Source organism: Lemur catta, chromosome 8 (assembly GCF_020740605.2).
Source record: "Lemur catta isolate mLemCat1 chromosome 8, mLemCat1.pri, whole genome shotgun sequence".
Classification (NCBI taxonomy): Eukaryota; Metazoa; Chordata; class Mammalia; order Primates; family Lemuridae; genus Lemur; species Lemur catta.
This window is the reverse complement of record NC_059135.1, coordinates 276,450-294,446: the sequence shown is the minus strand read 5'-3', so window position 1 is coordinate 294,446 and position 17,997 is coordinate 276,450. Positions and strand designations below refer to the sequence as shown.

The window sequence follows — 17,997 nt, the reverse complement described above, 5'->3', positions numbered from 1 at the left end:
TAAAGAAGAAGGTAGACTCACAACAAACAATAAAGTAACGTAGATCCTTACCTAACACATAAAAAGATAGCTACAGATGGTTTAAAGACCTATGAAAGGTAAAACTATAAAGTTAGTAGAGGAAAATGTAGGGAATATTCTTGTTGCCTTAAGGACTTCTTAAATAAAATTTCAAAAGCATAAAACAGTAGGCAAACTAGACTGAATTTGATCACATCCAAATTAGAAGTTTCTGTTAAGAAAACTATGGAAAAAATTAATAAACAGATGACAGAGAAAAGATTTACAAACCATAAAACCTATAAAGGAATTATTGTCCAGTGTAACAAGAGCTTCTGGAAGTCAACAGGAAAAGACAGCAATCCCAGTGGGAAATGGGCAGAAGGCAGTAACAGGCACCCGCAGCAAAGGAAGCCCAGAACCATATAAGAACACAATGAGCTGCCTAAACCAAATACAGAAATGCAAATTAAAACATCCCTCTGAATGACAAAATTTGGGCAAGTGAACGTCCAGTATATGCAGATGTACAGGAAAACAAAACCCAATGTGCACAGTGCTACCGAACTTGTAGACTGAGGCATCCTTTCTTAAGAGCTTAGTCAAATTAAGTACCCATATGCGTATGGCATCACCACGGAGGAATTCTTTCTGGACCTACATCCCAGTGAGTGGCCGTGAAGAGCTGGGGCAATGCACAGTTATCTGTGCTGGAAGGAAGCCAGAGACACTCGCCTGCGTGTCCACAGTAGGGAAATAATTCAAAGCACGAGGCAAGGGTATGATGCGAGGGGACACGGAGCATGGTGAAAACACCCAGGTTATCCTAGCATGCGACGGTGACGGCACCGTGATGAAAAAGGCAGAGGACACTCACCTCAGGGTTGTAGACAGAGCCAGATGAGGTAATGCATGTAAAGTGCCCAGTCCCTTGCCCTTAGTCCTACAAAAGTAATTCCCGCTCCTTGGTATAGGTTACCCCTCTGAGCTTTCACCCCACTATTTATTTGTGCAGCTGGAGCACGGAGCTTTGTTATGAGAACTTAATAGAAGATGCGGCGGCCACGTGAGCGCCCGGGGGAGGCGAGGCCTCTGGAGTCTGCGGGTCCCCTGTGCACAGCGGCCGCTGTATGGCAGGAGAAGCCCTCACTCCACCCGCATCTCCACCTGCGCACCTAGACAATCATTAAAGCCAGTGCCATGTGGCTGTGTTGCGGGTAAATGAGATAATGCAAACCTCATAACAAGTGCTTGTTCACCTCGCTTCTCCTCCCTCCCAGGTATGGGGAGGTGCCGTCTTACCAGGGGGAGCCCTGTGCCACCATCACATGTTGCGGTGGCCACGCGACAACATGGAGGATGACTCAGCCATGCTGAGACAACACATACATATACAGAAAATGACTAGAAAGAACAACATCAAAATGAGTACCTTAGTTGAATTTGGGTAGAGAAATTACAGGTGGTTATTTTTCTGTTTTTCTATTTTCCAAGTATCCTATTATATGGTTATGTTACGTTTAGAAATGTAATATTTCATGGCAAACAAATATTTTACTTTAAAATTGCATTGAACAAAAAGTGTTAAACTTCAAAACCTAAACAGCATCTTTATAGATTCTGTATCAAATGGAGTTAATTTTAAAATTCTAGAATATATTCTGAAGCACTGGGTTCTTCTTAATTCTAACACTTAACCTGGGACAAATAATTTACTGAGAGCTGCATTCTTCACCTATAAAGTGCGGCTAGTTTTAACTCACAGTTGTGAGGATGAAATGAGATAATATGTAAGTACCATGGAGATGATCATGTTTTGAAAACTTCAAAGTTTGCAAAGATATAAATATAAACCCATTAAATACCAGAAGAAAAAATTTTAAATGTTTAGTAGCTTGAACTCCAACATTAGATGGACCTATTTTCAAATTTTAGCTCTGCCACCAACAACCTGGATGACTTTGGGCAACTACTTCACCTTCTCACTACAGTACCTTCTCAGCAGTGTGGGGGTAATGACCACATGCCTGCGTTGCTGTGAAAATTAAATGAGATAAGTAACTTATATATAGCACAGTGCTTGTCACAAAATAATGGCTCATTTAATGTTACCAATTATCATAATCCTCCTTAAAACCACTTCTGCAGTTAATGAAACTGAATATTATTATTAATGTCTCAATGACTGTTTCACATTAAGATACAAAAATAGAAAAGAGATATTCCCTACTCTTAAGGTTCTCACAGTCAATAAAAGAAATGGAAATATATTTCAAAGATCATAGGAGACTTCAATAACTAATAAAATCAAATTTTATATCTATTACTATGAGAATAAAGACAAAGGGGAACAGGATTGGTTACAATGAGGAATGTATCAAAATCTCAAAGGAGATGATATTTTAGTTGGATCTTGAAAGACTGGGTATGATTTTGTCCATTAATGAAGGAAAAATACAAAATTAAAAATCTAAGCCAGGCATGATGGCACATGCTTGTAATCCCAGCTACTCAGGAGGGTGAGGTGGGAGGATCATTTGAATCCAAGAGTTCGAGTCCAGGCTGGGCAACCTAGCGAGATCCCATCTCTTAAAAAAAAAAAATCTATAGAGTGCTCAGACCATTGAGACTTGTCTCATCAGATGGAACACTGAGAGGGGAAAGGCTGGTTGTAAAAAGAAGAAATATTATGATCTAATTGTGAAGAGCTTTATAAAAATGCCCTGCTCCATTATTTGGACTTTATGCACAATAGGGAAATCAAAAGAGGATTTAAGAACACAATCAGACCTAAAATTTAGAAAAATAACTGGTAAAATTAGGTTGGCTTAACAGTGTCAGGAAAGACTTCCCAGGGATGACATTTGGAAGAAGAGTCTGGGAAGGTCATCCCATGTGGCGTGTGGGAGACACAGACCTGAGGACCTGCCAAGCACATCTCCGGCTTCTGGAGCGTAGCAGAGTGGGGGCGGCGGAGGTGATGTGGAAGACACGGGCCAAGACAGCGACACCTTTGCCCAGGAATGTGGGCTTTGAGGGCAAGAGAGAAAGGCCTGCGATGGTAGAGTGATCTGAGAAGATGACGTTGTGGAAAAACAGGGGCTGGAGGAACAGGCAGGAAATCACAAGAGTGAAAACTCAGCCCAGAAGAGGGAAGAGCAGATGGACTCAAGAGACATTTGAGGGGACCATTCAGTCTAGCCTGGGAGGGAAAAAAATGAGTATGTTCTATTTTTACCATTTTTCTATTCAAAAAGCACTCACTATTCCCCTCTACCTATGGATTAAAATGTCAACGCTAGCGTTCAAGGCCTTCCTAGTCTGACCTCTCTGCCTTTTTATCCACTTTCCTTACACCCCACGGTCCCTCTACTTGGACTGTCCTCTGCCATGTCAAACCCCATCCGACGACTGAGGCCTGACTAATTCCATGCCACCCAGAAGGCCTTCCGAGCTCTCCTGGTGCCTCTCCCCTCAAACAAAGCCTCCAGTGTTGTAAATTAATAAACCCTCATCATGTGCTAATGACCCTCTCCTATTACTAGGTACTACTGTCTGATTCTTTAACAGCTGTTTACATTTCTATGTGCCTTGTCTGTATGTTTCCTTCATAGAACTGCAAAGAAATGTCAAGCACATGAACACAGCTAGACAATCCAAGGCAAGATGAATGTCAGAAGATTTTGGCTTCCTGGAAAAAACTCACCATGGACTTTGGTTATTCAGAATTAGCTACTTCTTCTGTAAGGCTATCAGGTAAAATAAAATAGTAATGATAACAGTGGTAAAGTATACCTGGCAATCCACTTTCACAATAAGATACATAAGAAGAATAAATCCATATAGATTGAAAGGAGAATACAATGAGTAATTCCATGCAGAATCCTTGGAATTACATAAGCAGCATAATAACAGGTAGTTTTTCAAACTAACTTATTTACAAAGAAGTAACTTAGGAATGGCCATTCTCCTCCTCTCTAATAATTCTAAGAGAGAGAGACATAGCAAACTTTAACTTAAATAAACAGTTTCTGGAAATTGGGCTTCGACAAGTGAAATTATAATACATAAAAAAAGAAATAATATGTACCTAGTTGCAACTTCAAAGTCAAGCTACACATGAAGAGGACTTACAGTTTGGGCTTATGTATATCTGTAGCAACAGGAAGAACTCCAGGAGAACTCAGAAATTTCAATGCCAAACATGTCACAAGAGGTCAGAGGTCATATTTTTCTAACTTGGGTTTGACCCTAAAGTAAGCAATACATGTAATTAATCGATGCCCTATTCTGAAACATTAACTTGATTGGGACTAGTCTACCAATCTGCTGTTAGTCTAATCATGCTAGTCACAATGTGATCACCTCTAAAAACACAAAGTCAAAGTTACTCAAGACAGAAAGGAAACACCTAGGTTGACTATTTTGATTGCTTTTTCCCAGTAGTCAATAAAAAATAAGTTAACCTCCCCAATCACACTGCCTAGCTAATAATGCCAGCAGAGACTAGTAAAAAATCCATATCTGTTTCAAAAGCATGTCTTTAAACTATAACTATTACTTAAAATAATTATAAACTTCTAATGCCATGTTATAATTACCCAAATTAGATGTGCATAATTTGTTTGGTTTAAAGAAAAGCAAGTGATATATGTAACTTGATTTTATTGGACATTAAACTATACATGGCATTTAGAGAAATAACATGACAATGAGTTATGAATCATATTAGGAATCTGCATGACTGAAGGCTTAAATTTCACTTGTTACTGATTCTTTGTTCTTTGATTCTTCACCCTTTACATCTTGATTGGAAATCTGTAAAACAAGGGCATCATCTGAAGCATAAAAATATTTTATAAATATTTAATAGAAATGTTAAGTAACTGAGTATTTCAAAGCTTTAATGACACCTATCCAAATTACATAAAAGTGATGAATTCATGTGACAACTATAGTGTTTACAGACATTTAAACTGAAAAGAGGACTACTATTATCATGCGTATCTTCATACAACCTTCAACTGACTACTGTATTTCCTTTTTTAATAATAAAATGACTCAATTGTTTCAATTTTACGATGATTAAACATTAGAAGACATCCTTCCATTTCTAGAAATGTAAAACGTTTTTACTGAGAGGCCAAAATTCATGCTTATTTAGTTCCCAAGTGAAGTCATCTATAGAATTTATGTTATCATTAATTTATAAACATGAGCTGTAAATCAGAGGGACAGCTTCACCATTAATCAAAACATCAGACTTAATCCCAGATATGTATTTTGAGCTCAGATTGATCTTTTTAGTAAAAATACTTTCCATAGCAAAATAATAAAACTTGTGAAAGAAGTTTCCCTTAGGTATATATTTTTAAAGATTTGAATTATTGAATAAATCTCAGCAGTGATTCTGTACCTTACAGCACCTTTCCTACTTTCTTGGATACAGCACTAGCAGTTCTTTTAAAAAAGGAAAATTAAAAAAAAATGGTAAAAAGGACTCAGAACACTCTTTCCTGGGGAGGTATCATGGACAGGTACTGCTATGAACTCTGAATGTTGGATATCATCATACTTAGGTGGAATAAACATCTAGAATGAACACAGATACATTCTCCTATTTTTTTATTGAGATAAGATTATTATTAGTTCCAATTAGCCGGGCATGGTGGCGCATGTTTGTAGTCCCAGCTACTCGGGAAGCTGAGGCAGTAGGATTGCTTAAGCCCAGGAGTTTGAGGTTGCTGTGAGCTAGGCTGATACCACGGCACTCACTCTAGCCCAGGCAACACAGCGAGACTCTGTCTCAAAAAAAAAAACAAAACAAAAAGATTATTATTAGTTCCTAAGAGTTCAATCAATTATGAGGATCTGAGGCTTAACTACTTTAAAAGGCCACAAATTCTACTCATGGAATTTCCTTTTAAAATTGCAATGTAAGTCTTACAACATTCAGGATCCTGTATTTGATGATGAGATTGCTGTGGATTTTGAGGTGTCCAGTGTTATATACAAACATGAAGAACATGCCTTGGGTTTGTTTCTGCTAAAAGGGATTTTTTTTATTGCTTTTAGCTCTGCTTTTGAACTTCAGAAAATATCCAGTGCCTTTAGCAACAAATTTTTTTTTTTTTAAAGATAAATCACAAGATTGTTGTCAGCTGGGAAGATGGTGGAGGTAACAGTTTTAAACTCACCCCTGAACCTCCTAGACAGAGTTACTGGAAGAGAAGCAAACAAAACAAAGCAAAAGGCCCTGGGACAACATATACAGTACCAAAAAAATTAAGTGATAAGGAGTCCTGTGAATCCCAAAATTTGAGCAGTCAGGACAAATCTGCAAGAGCTACAGTTGCAATCAGTACTGACAGCTACGGAGGACAAGGAGGGAGACAGTGGGGAATCTAGGGGAGCTGAGCACAGGAGGACCAACCTTGCAGCTGCAATGGACAGGGTGAGACATCCTCACGTGAGACGATTCACAGTAACGCACGGATCCATGGTAAAGTCCTCAGGAGCTGGAGCACGACAGTCCTCTGAACACCCAAAATTAGGCAAAGCTCCCTTCCAGGACAAAGCCCCACATTATAGATAAGTGTGAGGAATTAAAATATCAAATACTACTGGAGTCAGTTAAAATGACCTTTAGTATAAGAAAGGGTGGTTCAAGGAAAAATGGGGGAAAGATAGAGAAAAACCTAGGAAATCTCAAGAAATATGAGGCCATATTTTTAGCACTTCACAAAACTGGCATAAGAAGAGCATTAGAGCCATAAATCTAGTAAAAGGATTCAGACCCACTTCTACCTGCTACAAGTTTGGGAAAACAGATTTTCACACCAGAATGACAACAGGAAGGACTGCGGCTCACAGGACAGAGTGACACCCTTAGATGAAGGCATGTCAGAAAGATATGCCTGCAAAACAGAAGAAAACCAGGATCCACTGTTTCAAGAAATGAGAAAAGACATTAAGAAAATGATATAATAGGAATGCTGTAAATTAGAATTAGAAAAACTCAGGAATGGGTTAAACATTTGAAGTAAATGGAAAAGAAATCACTTCAGAAGTGAAGTCTAAACTAGAAGCTACACAAGAGTGATTATACAGCAGATAATATCAGATAAACATAAGTTGCAAAGAATGAAAAAATTAAAAATCAAAAAGAAAAAAGATGAAAAGAATTCAATTGAAAATTACAAACAGAAGACAGGAAAAGAAGACTGAACACACTAAGACAGGCCTCAAATAATATAAACTAAATATATATAATAGTAATATAATCTTAACTATATATAATTTTGTTTCTTATTCTCAGATAGCTGTGTATATAATGTTGCATAAAATATTGACTAATTATATGATATTCTAAAATTTTATTGTTCATGATATCCACAATTCTCACCATGTCAGAGAGGAGGTAAGATTTTAGATAGAAGAGATACATAAAACCCAGTAGCCATAAATTTCAATGGAAAATATCAGTATGAATTAATGAGGTGTTTTTATCTTTTAAAAGTATATTGATTTCCTAACTCTGTCCATTCCAAGGCCTAGAGAGACAACACAGTAGCAACACGGAGTGGCCAGAAAGTACTCTTGAAATACAATTTCAAACTAAAAGAAACCGGAGCCCTTGGAAGAAAGCAGTGGTTTAGGACGTGTACAAAATGGGCCTTAAACCTTGTCACCCGAGAAAGCAGGAACAAACTTTGGGATCCAACACAGAGGCCCCCACTGGTCAAAGATGGGAAAACCTCAGCATCAGAAAGGATTTTGTCAAAAAATGACAACTAAAAGAAAAAACCTAGCTGGTTACCATTGAAGGATGCTATTTTGAAAACTGGTAAATACATAAAGAGAAGGAATTAAACACTTCTCCTACTTTTCCCATGTGAACCATACCACAGCATAACCAAATAGCAGATAATGGGAAGCCTATGTCCTTACAGGGGCATTCCAGTTAGCAAAGGAAAGAAAATTAGATTACCACCATTTTGCAATTCTTAATGAATTACTGGATCTAGCATCAATAGCTACATATATCACAAAACGAGATAACTGACACGTGTGCCTCCTGAAAACACAACTTTCCGCAGCCTGTGCAACAGCCTCGACCCACCCCACAACCTCTGGACCAACCATCAATTTCCGGGAAATACAGAGGACTGAGCAGCAGGTCAAACTGGACCACAGAGCTGCGATCCTCAAAAGCCAGACTATGAGAAACCAAATGACCCAGTTTCCCCAATCAATAAATCCCAAATGAAAGCCACAACAAAAAAGATGGATGAGAAATCCACAGATCAAAACAGAAACAAGCAGAATGAAGCCATTATACCAAAGTAAATGATAATGTTTAGGATGCAGGATAGCCTAAGAGGGAGTCACACCAACTCCCATAACTTTGAATGCATGACTAAAACTATGTAGCTTTCAATTTTTTTTAAAATGGAGTCACCAGTCAAAATAAAGAGTGAAACTTAATGACTACATATGCAATCCTAACAATAATTCTTCTGCAGCCTTCTGTAACTTCAGCCATTTCTAAAGTTTAAAAGACACCTCTATGTTGAGACTTACCTGTAAATAAGCAGAACAACTTGACTTAAAATGAATCCAAGGCTTGAGAGTGCAGAATAGGCATATCAGGTTTTACAGCAAAAGATCAGAGTGCCTGTCCTCGTCCCACGCCACTTCCTAACTGACCTCAGGCAAGCGCAACAGGCAAGAAAGTTGACGTTAACCAAGAAGCAAAGGCACTGGGTCAGGCAGTTCTCTGCACAGTCCCCCCTGGAGCCAACTGTCCAGCAGGGAAATAGTTACGACTGTGACTGATGTTGGGAAAAAAGCACAGAATGCTGAGACGTGAGCCACTGCGATGGGAGGAAATATGACACAGCTCTCAGAGGGGACGAGGCAGAGGACACACGGGGAACCCCTCCTGAGCACTTAACCTCCGATTTTCTTCCTTTCTTTTCATCTATCTTTAGATGACACTAATAAAACTAAGACTATTTACTAGGTAAAATAAATTTATTGATATTTAATTAGGAACTATGGACCTCACAACATGAAGGAAAATAAGCCTTGGCATCATTTAAGGCTATACCGATGAAGCAAGGAGAGAAAGGAACACTTAACGACAAGCCGCGATACAAAAGGAGAAGGTGTGTGCAATCCTGTTTAACAACCTTCGCATCTTTTGTCACAGTTTAACTTGCGCACACACGTACACACATAACTGTTGCGATAATCCAACAGACGTCTGCACCCGGCACTGTGGGGTTAATTCTCTGACTCCCACACAGCAGGTGGTCACAATCTAACAGCAATATTCACTAGGAGAGTCTGACAGCTTCCTAGGGAACATCCCTAGAGCTTCTAGAAGGATGCTACACGTGAGATCTAGAAAGATGCTACACGTGAGAAAAAGGAATAGTCTGAAAAACTGAAATGTTTCAGTCAAGCTTACATGATTTTAATTTTTAAAAACAAATCCAAAGAACAGTATTTTATTTCAGCGGTCTTCTATGAGCAATTTGATATACAAAAACTGTTTTCTTAAAAGTCTCAACCATAAGAAAATACTTTTTATTCTTTGAGATTTCTTTAAATGTTTTTATTATCAACATCACCTCTCTGTAATTTGTATTTAGCTACCACACCTCAAATTATTTGCTTTAATTAAAACTATAATAATTAAAACAATGTACTATTTATTTTATTCTTACTTTTCATACAGTATTATTTTGTTCCTTCCACTAACCTACAGGAGCTAAGAGTTGAACATGGTCAGCGTCAAAGTATTCTGAGGGTGAGTGTAGAGTCAGAGCCACACAGAGCCCGAAGCCTTTCTCCATCTTCTGTTCCTTCCCTTGCAGGTAATTTTATGATCTTCACCAGAATACAGGGAAGGGACAAAAATATATGGAATTCAATTTTGTTACTTATTAACAAAAGCCAACAAAAAGTGTTTAAGTGAGCTTTTCTAAATTATCTGTTTCCATTTTTACAAATAGCATTTAAAGAATATGGAGAAATAGGTATAAAGAAATTTTATCTAAATTAACAACAACTACAAAAAAACCAACCTCCAAACATTTAAAAAGATAAATTTGACTTTTTTTTTTTGAGACAGAGTCTCACTCTGCTGCCCGGGCTAGAGTGCCATGGCATCAGCCTAGCTCACAGCAACCTCAAACTCCTGGGCTCAAACAATCCTCCTGCCTCAGCCTCCCGAGTAGCTGGGACTACAGGCATGCGCCACCGTGTCCGGCTAATTTTTTCTATATATATATTTAGCTGTCCATATAATTTCTTCCTATTTTTAGTAGAGACAGGTCTTGCTCTTGCTCAGGCTGGTCTCAAACTCCTGAGCTCAAACAATCTGCCCACCTCAGCCTCCCAGAGTGCTAGGATAAATTTGGCTTTATTCCTTTAAAAATACCCAGAGAAACAAAATAAAACCAAGTTCTTATTTTAAGACATCCTTATAATTAGTATATAACAAGTAAATAGAAGAGTCATGAATTAGTTTGATTTTTTTTTTTTGTATCCTGAATCTTTGTCTACCAATATAAATAGCATTACAAACTGGGGTGGGGAGGAAATTTCTTTTTAAAAACTGAGTGGTTTGGCCAGGCGCAGTGGCTCATGCCTGTAATCCCAGCACTCTGGGAGGCCGAGGCGGGCGGATTGTTTGAGCTCAGGAGTTCGAGACCAGCCTGAGCAAGAGCGAGACCCGTCTCTACTAAAATAGAAAGAAATTATATGGACAGCTAAAAATATATATAGAAAAATTAGCCGGGCATGGTGGTGCATGCCTGTAGTCCCAGCTACTTGGGAGGCTGAGGCAGAAGGATTGCTTTGAGCCCAGGAGTTTGAGGTTGCTGTGAGCTAGGCTGATGCCACGGCACTCTAGCCTCGGCAGCAGAGTGAGACTCTGTGTCAAAAAACAAAAAAACCAAAACCGAGTGGTTTATTTAATAATTTCTAAAATATAGAATGAAATTGTTAAAAATGCTGTCAGTGGGCTATGACCTAATACAATTTTGCTTTGTTTTCTTTTGAGGGTCTTTGAGGGGCTCTGTGGCCCCGGTTAGAGTACAGTGCCATCATCATAGCTCACTGCAGCCTCCAACTCCTGGGCTAAGGTGATATCCTCCTGCCTCAGCCTCCCAAAGTGCTAGTATTACAAGCATGAGCACACAGCCAAGATGTTATTTACTTACTGCACATACCATGCTTGTCCTGTATTACAATGAGTAATGAACAGTATACTATTTTTAGACAGCTTCACTACATAAAAGCAAATGATTAACTAAAATCCATTTTAATAAAAGACCTAAATAAAGTTACCAAGAGTTAAAAATTCTGATAACTGCAAAACTATTATAAATAGTACATACTGATATTTTACTTATCTAATATTTATTTTATAAACACAAGTTGCTTGTGTATGTTTCTATATTTGTTTTTCTAACAACTACATACTCCTGCAAAGAAAGTGACTTCAGTCCTTTGTAATATATGTTGATTAGCATAATAAAGTATTTTTGGACTTTTCCCCCAAGGTCTCACATGAAATTTTACAAGGATTTTTTTGTCTGTTTGTTTAAATTTACTTACTTGGTAATACGGTCAATGTTGGCAATTTGCTTCTGGTTCCGTATAATCTCAATGGCTGCCCAAAGATGCTGGATAGCTTTTGTATCCGCCTGTCATCTTTTTGTTAAACGTGCCATGAGCTGTTTACTTCTTTAGCTGTAGTAATACATAAAAACATAAGGGAAAAAAAGATTACAAATTGAATTATTATTAACACAAGCGAGTAACATCATCAGTGCCTCTTGACTACTGATCATACCAAGGTAGCAGGTAGCTCTGCCAACTTTCTGCCTCATTCCCTACCATCCGCCTCACCACTTTCTTCATACAAGTTACCATTTGCTTCATTACTTCATAAAAAGTGAGAGTCTAAAAATGAAAGGGTTAAGGTTTTCCCAAGGAGAACAAATGGCTACCTTATGCCAACATGTTTTTTTAAATAAATTTAAGTTTTATTCTAATGCACAGAAATATTACAAGACAACATTTATCAATAATGCATTGTTTGTAATTTGATCAATAGAAAATGGAATTTAAATGCCCTAATTGTTTGTACTTTGGTTTATTATAATCATGGCTTAAAAAACCCAATTGTATATGCATATATTGATAAATGAAAGCATTTCAATAAAATAAAACCATGAACAGAAAATGCAAAAAGTATTAATAGTTACTTCTGGGGTAAGATGGGAAAAGCTGGCAAACAGGATACCAGAGGGCCACAAATTATTAGGAACAATCATATTCTTGAATAGATGTTAGTTTCAGGGGTATTTATTACATTATTAAGAAACAACATTGCTATTTTATTCAAATTTCAGTATTCTGGATTAACAGAAGAAAATAGTCACCCGACCTCCAGATGATTTTCCACTTGTGCCTGGCAAGACTGGGGAAAACCCTGGGCCTACACTCGGGTGTCTGATGACTGAGGGTTTCACAGAAGAGGCCTCTCCTGACTCAGCTTGGAGGGACTCGTCTGTTAGGAACAGCATGAGCCTAGGAAACCTTCACCACGAACCTTGTGTTAGATCATGAGCCCCAGCATTTGGGAACAACTGAAACATATCTCTAAATCTTACAGATCATAATACTGTTTAAATTCTAGGCCTTAAAAATACAGTAAACATTAAAGCTTCTGGGATTCCTAAAATCTCCTTGCCCGGACCTTTCCCATCCCATAAGGGAAGAGAATGAGCGAGAGAAGCTCATTCTCAGCACTTCACTGTATTCCATGATTGCAACTGACCCCTGTGAATCTCCTCTTTCCCCACACCTCCACACTTCCTTTCACAGCCCCCTCAGTCCTCCCTTTCCTTGACAAACCCAAGTAAACCCCACAGTTCAACCAACTGTAGATCAATATTTGAGAAAAAAATTGTATCTGTACTGGACATGTACAGACTTTCTTCTCTTGTCATTATTCCCTAAACCATGTAACAACTATTTGCATAACATTTACATTGCATTAGGTATTATAGGTATTATAAGTAATCTAGATATGATTTAAAGTAGATAAGAGGATGTGCATAGGTTATATGCAAATACTACACCATTTTATATCAGGGACTTGAGCATCCATGGATTTTGGTACCTATAGGAGGTCCTGGAATGAATCCCCCACTAAGGAACAAGGGACAAAGGTATATGTATGTATGTATACATGCACACACATACATACATATACACATAAACACAAAGATGAGTATACCAGCAGCAATGAGCATGCCAGACATCCACACTTTGGTTTCTAAATACTATTCTCCTCAAAAGGAACCAGAGAAATGGCTAATTTCAGGGCTCAGGCAGGGAAAGTATTGAATAAGCCTAGAACATCATGTGCCATAAAGTATGGAAATTCCCAAAAGATCATGGAGATATGTCAAAATGACACTGGAGCTAACCAAGGGGCTCCCACTGGCTAAATCTGGGACAATTTGAACATCAAAGAAATGATATAATGAGAGCAATTGTCTATAACCCATTGAATAAAATAGGAACCTAGGAGCCCATAGTGATATCAATTAATAAATAAATGGGGGGTGGATACAGAGGCAGGAAAGCTTTCCCTTACAATACAAGGTCAACTAATAAATGTAGAACGATGATGGAAGGGATGATTACCATTTGGTAACCCTTATAATAATTGTTTTGGTCAAGGAGCAAAACTGGATACTAATATAAATGGGTGAAAGTGTGATCAGGAACAGGATTTTTACATAGTCTCAAAATATCTCCAGACAATATTTATTCATTAACTTTCCATTGCAAATTCTGGCAGATATCATCTTACCAAATGATAAAAGTAAATGTCATCAGCAATGGGACAAATCAACATCATGTGCCTTCTGATAGGATGCATTGAGAAGAACACAGCATCACTTCTGTGGTATTCCTGCCAAAAATGTATGTCCTGAGTACATTGGTGGTATAGTGGTGAGCACAGCTGCCTTTCAAAATGCATGTCCTAAATCCAGTCATGAGGAAACATCAGGCAAACACATACTGATAGACATTCTGCAAAGTAATTGGCCTGTCCTCTCCAAAATATCAAGGTCATGAAAGGAAGGAGAGACTCAGAACTGTTCAAGATAGAAGGAAACTAATGAGACATGACAGTTAAATGCAACATGTGATCCTATATTGGATCCTGGATGTATAAAAGACTTTATTGGAGAAAATCAGTAAAATTTGAATGAGGTTTGTGGATTAGAATGTGCTATTGTATTAATTTCCTGATTTTGATGGGCATAATGTGATTCATGTAGAAAAGTGTCTCTATTTTTTAGGCAACAGACATTGAAGTATTGAGGGGTCCTGTGACATCATATCTGTGACTTACTGTCAAATGGTTCCAAAAAAAATGACTTGTATCTACAGAGAAAGAGAGAGTGATAAGGCAGATATGGTAAATTTCTAACAACTGGGAAATCAGGCTGAGGGAACACAGGATATCTTTGTACTGTTCTTGAAACTGTTTTGAAGAGTTTAATTATTTCCACTTTAACAGTTTTGAAATATTTTTAATAACCCTATTGTAACATCCCCTTCAGCAATTTAATTCAAGATCAGTATAAAATAAGAGCATGAAGCTAATAAGAAATAAGTCATGCACAAAGGAAGAGAATTTATAAAGATAAATAGATAAGAGTTACTAAATATATTAAGACCTATGAATCTTGGATGCTATTTTTTAATTACATACTAAATTTTACTGTTAAAGAGCCATGGGGGGCCAGAAAAGTCCTAAGAGGTCTTTTCTTCATATATTTTTATATTAGGATCAAGAATAAAGTACAATGATCCCAAGAGGATTATGTATCAGAGAGTTCTTCTGGAGTTAACTCATATAAGGTTTTTATTTTATTTCGTCATAAAACAAGTCAAGCAAAAAAAAGCCTAGCTCTCTTTTTCTGCTGTGACAATGGGTCTGGTCGTCATCTGTGGCATATGTATCACACTCTGTAAACCTGTATCTTGCTCTTGCCCTATAATCCTATCTTTCTCTCCTCAATAAACCTCATTTCCATGCTTGCCTTACAAAAAAAAAAAAAAAGCCTAGAGAAAACATCACCAGGACTTAATTTTGGATGGGGAATGAGGGAGAGGCAAGTCTCAAGGACAAAGCTTCCATTTCTGGCTTACACGGGGTACTGAAGTAAGGACTGTGGGATGAAGACTAAGTTTGCAGAAGGCAGTGGTGTGTGCGTGTGTGTGCTGAGTTCAGTTTGGGGCAGACCAAGTTCAGATGCCTTTTAGAAATCCAAGGGAAGATGCCAAGCAGCTATGTGGAGATACAGCTGGGGAGTTCAGGAGAGCACATGCTGAAGATCTGTGAGACACCCAAGAATAGTAACCAAAACCATAACTGCAGATTTGACTTCCCTAGGATAGAATATGGCAGAAAGAGACCTAGGCCCCAAGAACTAAGAGCAAATCCAGGAGAGCTATCCTATAGAAATCCAGTGAAGATAGGTTTCAAAAAGTGCAGAGTATCAATGAAAAGTCAAAAAGCAAAAGGAACTGAAAAGTCCACTAGATTTAGCAAACTGTTGGTCACTGGTGACTTTAGCAAGAGTAATATTATTTTGTTGAAATAATATTGTTCCAAATCAGATCAGGGTGGGTGAAGGAGTGAGTGACAGGTGGCGAAACTGAAACAGAAATAGAGCTCTTCCCAGAAGACAGACTGAACAAAGGGAGGAGGCAGATGGGAAAGGACCTGGAAAGAGATGAGAAGGCACAGGAAGGTCTATGGTTATGCAAATTTTATCCTCATTTTAATTCAAATACGTACATATGATTTTTCAAAAATCAAACAATCCCAAACCCTGTACCTCTATTGCTGCTACCCTACGGCAATCCCTGCCTTCTATTTTAGTTTTGTTTTTTGGTACTTACCTCTGTATTTATATAAGCCCTACCCTTACCTACTGACGTCCTACCTCAAGTCAATTAATCTCTTCCACATACACCCACCCCCAACAAAAATGCACATACACTATCCTTCCTCTTATCTTCTCAATAAAGTTATACCCGACTTTCTAATTAAACCAGCATTCACTGTTTTTATTTATCATTTATTTATTTATTTATTTATTTATTTATTTATTGACAGAGTCTCGCTTTGTTGCCCGGGCTAGAGTGAGTGCCCTGGAGTCAGCCTAGCTCACAGCAACCTCAAACTCCTGAGGCCTAAGCGATCCTACTGCCTCAGCCTCCCGGGCAGCTGGGACTACAGGCATGCGCCACCATGCCCAGCTAATTTATATATATGTATTTTTAGTTGGCCAGATCATTTATTTCTATTTTTAGTAGAGATGGGGGTCTCGCTCTTGCTCAGGCCGGTCTCGAACTCCTGACCTTGAGTGATCCACCTGCCTCGGCCTCCCAGAGGGCTGGGATTACAGGCGTGAGCCACCGCGCCCGGCCCAGCATTCACTGTTTTAACTACCAGGACAACGTGCTGACACTCACAACTGCTCTGAACTCTTATCGCATCTCCAGTGCCCCAAGACCCAGTCAAGACATTTCCCCAGACACAGAGCAGGGCAACTGTGGGCTCATCTCCTCTATTTACTTCCTCTCGGGACTGCAGTCTTATACTATCTATTGCCCAGTGCCAGAAAACAATAGCCTCGTGTATTTTACCCAGTTTCATCATGGATGGTGGGAATGTAAGTCCATTAGCAGTTGCTCTGCCATGGCCAGAAGTAGAAGTCTAGACTGTTTCCTAGTACCCCTGTTTCTAGAAGGGCATCATTCACTTTCAAGACAGTCTAAATGAGAACTGTTCTCATTTGCCCTTTTCAGAAAACACACCTCAAGGCTTTTGCAGTATAGAAAAAGGTAGCGAGCTGGCTGCAGGTGCTAGGGAAGGACTCTGCGCATGTAACTACTACAGACTGGGAGAAATCACCCCATTCTCAGCCCCTTCACTTCCCCACCCCCAGAGGGACCTGGTGCCTCTAATTCTTGAGATTTCCATGGTTTTGAGGCTCAAACTGGCATGTTCCTTGACCTTCCCTCTCAGGCACTTACCTTTCCTGCTAAATCAAAAGACACTTTCACCACTTTCTTTCCAGTTTCCAAAATGTCATCTTTTCTACACTCTAGTCTATCTCATTCTTTTTGTCTCTATATATGGATTCACACACACACACACACACACACACACACACACACACACACACACACACCCCAACACTCATTTCAATAGGGTTTCAGGAAAGAATGCACATTCAGTTAATCATGTTTCAACAAAGGATTCATTTCAAATACTAAAGGCTTCAAAATGCTTGAGATCCTATAAAAAGATTCAGTTGAGAGGATGAGGTTGACTATATAAGAGGGAAAAGACATACATAAACTTTTTTTAAAGCCAGAAGATCAAATTCAAGCCAGAGAAAACATAGTTTTTAATAAGAACAAAAAAAGTATATCACATGCAAATTAATAACTTTGGCCATATTTGAAAAAATTTATTAATATTTATAAATCTAAAGAATCCTAAGGAAAATAATTATCTTCTCCTAAATAGAAATTCAGGAATATGCCATAAAATTATTGAAATCAATATAAAAGAATAGTGAAAAGAAAGTATTCAATTTGCTCCTGCTTAATCATAAAGAGTGGGGAACTATAAAGGGCTTCTCTGTTAGCCTCAAGTATTTGATGCATAAAAATGTGCTATGTACCTATACAACCTGCACTGTACCTGCCAGAGCACAGCACAGTTCCCATAAGAGTTAGTTTGTTTTGACACTTTCTTTACATTCTGTGGGACAGAGACCCTACACCATTCAGCATGGGATCCAAGCTTAACATGGAAAAGTCTGAATTTAATAATTCCAAAACACTGTACAACACTGTATCCTGGGAAAGCAA

The 17,997-nt window shown here is 38.4% G+C and overlaps 2 long non-coding RNA genes across 6 annotated transcripts in view; one reads left to right on the top strand and one right to left on the bottom strand.

Moving 5' to 3' along the window:
• Nucleotides 1-12,754, top strand: part of LOC123643719 — a 60,880-nt gene extending 48,126 nt beyond the window's left edge. For all 5 annotated transcript variants that reach the window (XR_006736899.1, XR_006736898.1, XR_006736897.1 and 2 more), the window contains 3 exons: nt 3,615-3,756; nt 9,055-9,884; nt 12,432-12,754. This is a non-coding gene — a long non-coding RNA (uncharacterized LOC123643719). The remainder of the gene's footprint in view (nt 1-3,614; nt 3,757-9,054; nt 9,885-12,431) is intronic.
• LOC123643718 overlaps nt 4,646-17,997 on the bottom strand; it is a 168,748-nt gene continuing 155,396 nt past the window's right edge. The window contains exons 3-5 of the long non-coding RNA XR_006736893.1: nt 11,632-11,766; nt 6,434-6,534; nt 4,646-4,818 (exon numbers count right to left, since the gene is read on the bottom strand). This is a non-coding gene — a long non-coding RNA (uncharacterized LOC123643718). The remainder of the gene's footprint in view (nt 4,819-6,433; nt 6,535-11,631; nt 11,767-17,997) is intronic.